Source organism: Heterocephalus glaber, unplaced genomic scaffold (genome assembly GCF_053883595.1).
Source record: "Heterocephalus glaber isolate CG9 unplaced genomic scaffold, H.glaber_assembly_v1.0 deba00001523, whole genome shotgun sequence".
NCBI lineage: Eukaryota > Metazoa > Chordata > Mammalia > Rodentia > Bathyergidae > Heterocephalus > Heterocephalus glaber.
The window spans coordinates 17,913,243-17,916,103 of NW_028258327.1; positions in this window are offsets into that span (position 1 = coordinate 17,913,243).

A 2,861-nucleotide genomic window follows, 5' to 3' on the forward strand; every position below is an offset into this window, starting at 1 on the left:
GAAAGCAACACTGACAGTTTTGTAATCTATTACATTTATCTTTAATGGGCAGGTCTATATATAAGGTGGGTCTTCCCAACTGGGGTGCCTAAAGTGATTCCCATGGCTCTTGGGATTTGGGAAATTAGGAATTCTGGTGAGCACCTAACCAAGAGAGCCACTTCCAACCTGGGAATAGGGAGTGTGTCACAGGAGCTGATGCCCAGTTCTGACATTTAAGGAATGGGCATCAGGACACAAAATACTTTGCATGCTTTGCAATAATCCCGTTTTAGACAACTTCAACCATCATCTGAGCAAATGGCTTGCAAAAATCTATCTAGATATCTAGCAAGGCTGCTCTTTTACATTGCCAGTTACAGTCAATCGTTAGTGAATGACTGGTACACATTCTGAGAAATCCAGTGTTGGACATTTTTATTGTGGTTAAAAATATAACAGACTGTACTATGCAAACTAAGACAGCTATGGTGTCACTTAATAAAATCTTATGGGACCACCACCATAAATATGGTCCCTTGATCAAAACGTATGCCATACATTACTGTATATTCAGATGCCTGCTGGAGCTCTATTTGAGCACTCATCAAATGCATCATGTTCAAAAGCATCAGTTACTCCTCTGATCCCAAACTTTTTCTTTTCCAGAATTCTGTATCAATTGACCTCCCCAACAGCCATACTGTTTACAGACTTAGCGCTCAACCTATACATCTGCTTTACCTCCCTCTCCATCTTCATTTATTATAATGTATCATCTTTCTGATATGACTTCTGAACACTTATCCTATCCTCCCCTCCCTTCTGTGATTCCAGTAGGTAGCTGGGGCTCTTTCAATCTCTAGCTTGGAGTATGTCAGTGATCTAGTAATTTATCTTTGCTTGCTTCATTTCTTCCTAATCACAACATCCAAGGAGATCTTTATAAAACCTCTCAAGCTAGAAATCCCTCCAGCGCTTCCTGCTGTGCAGAGGATACTATTCAAGTTACTGCAACTTATGCAGTTCCTGCCTGACTCTCCTGGCCCTTTCTACCGACATCACCACTCATCTGGTCACAGCAAACCAGTTCTACAATCTGCCAGTGTTCATGTGTTGTCTGGAATCTTAACTACTTTGCCTTTCAGACAAACAGTTCAAGATCTTCAAGAGGAATGAGATTCCACAATATGAACAGCAACAGTTAGTGGCACTGCATTCATTTCATCTTACAAGTTCCTGTCCAAAATATGAACCTTTGAAGACAAAGTATATGTGACTCGTGACAATATTAACTGTGTCTAGGATGGGAAAATGTTTCTGGAGGGAAAGAAGTAGTAAAAATATCTGCTCATATATTAACCTATAGATTCAACACTCATTAAAATTACAATAAAGCTCCTAAAAAGATTCCGAGAGAAATATATAAAACATTTCTAAACGTCATATGGAACACTACTAATAGAAGAGTCTTAGAAGAACCTATAGAGTCCTGGCTTTAACAGGTTTTTCTGACCCTAAAAGATTTACCGTATGATCCCAAAGGTATAACAAAGACCAGGAAAAGGAAGGTATAGTACGTGATGTTGAAATTATAGCTTAGTAGTGAGAAAAGAACTTAGGTCAACATCATGCTATAAACTATAAAGTCTGGAAGCAGTAAATATTTTAAGAATTTGGGCCCGGGATTTAGCTCAGTGGTTCTGCCGCCTGCCTTGCAAGCGCAAGGTCCCAAGTTTGATCCCTGGTACCAAAAAAAAAGAAACTGTAAAAGTTACAAAGCTCTGAATGCGAAAAGATGAAACTGGAAAATCTCAAAAGATAAAAATACAATAGTATGGAGCCTTAAAGCTCATAAATATAAATATTTATAAATATAAAAATTCAATAGACCATAGAGCTCATGTAAAACCACAATAAAAAGCTGCATCATAATCCACAAAATCAACATGACTAAAGGTGTCTAGGGATACTGAGCTTCACTAATACCTTTAAAATAAATTGGCCAAGAATTGTTACTACTCACCTGTTAGGACAAAACTTGAAAAATACAACACTGACAATGCCATCACTCATACAATGCCTAGTAAGAGAGCTGAGAATTGTGTTCTAACCTGTACCAGGGCATGTTCTCAGTAAGTTAACATACGATGCAACCGCGAGACGCTGTTACTTCCCTTTGTATGGTACTTCACAGATGAGGAAATAGGCCAGAAGAAGTACCCTGAACACAGCAAGGAAAAGGAAGCGCCAGGGTTCCAACAGGTGCTGTTTTCAAGAGAGCACTGTAAATGGGTAGCTGAATGGAGATTTCTGCACTTTAATTCCACAGTATGGCAAAGATCGCCAGCCTCACTTCCAGATACATAACCCACGGACTGGTGTATGTGGTGCGGGTAAAACTACTAGGAAGTAAAAGCTTGTGACCTGTTCAGTTCCGCAGCAGCGATTTTTAAAAAAATGTTTAAAAACACAATGGGACACACACTTAAAAGCCCTGTTACAAATATCGTGATGACTATACTGGGCAAATGCAAAAAGAATGAGGAAAATGAGAGCGGAAAGTGCAGGATGCAAATTCTAAAAGAAATTAACGTTTTAGTCCTTTCAAACTTACACATGAATAGACTCGAAATGAGTACACTAATTTTGTCCACCAAAGAAGTTAACCTTCCATTTAATTAATTCTTAACTACATCCCCTGCTAAGAAGTGTCCAAATGCCTTACCGTTCTTAGGAAATGAATTTAGGACCTTGCACTTGCCAGGCAGGGCCGGCAACACTGAGCTACATCTCCGACTCGCAAATTCCCGGGCTTTACAGAGCACCTGTCCCTCGAGGTTTCCCAGGAGGCCGAGCTCACCCCGCCCCCTGATCGGTCC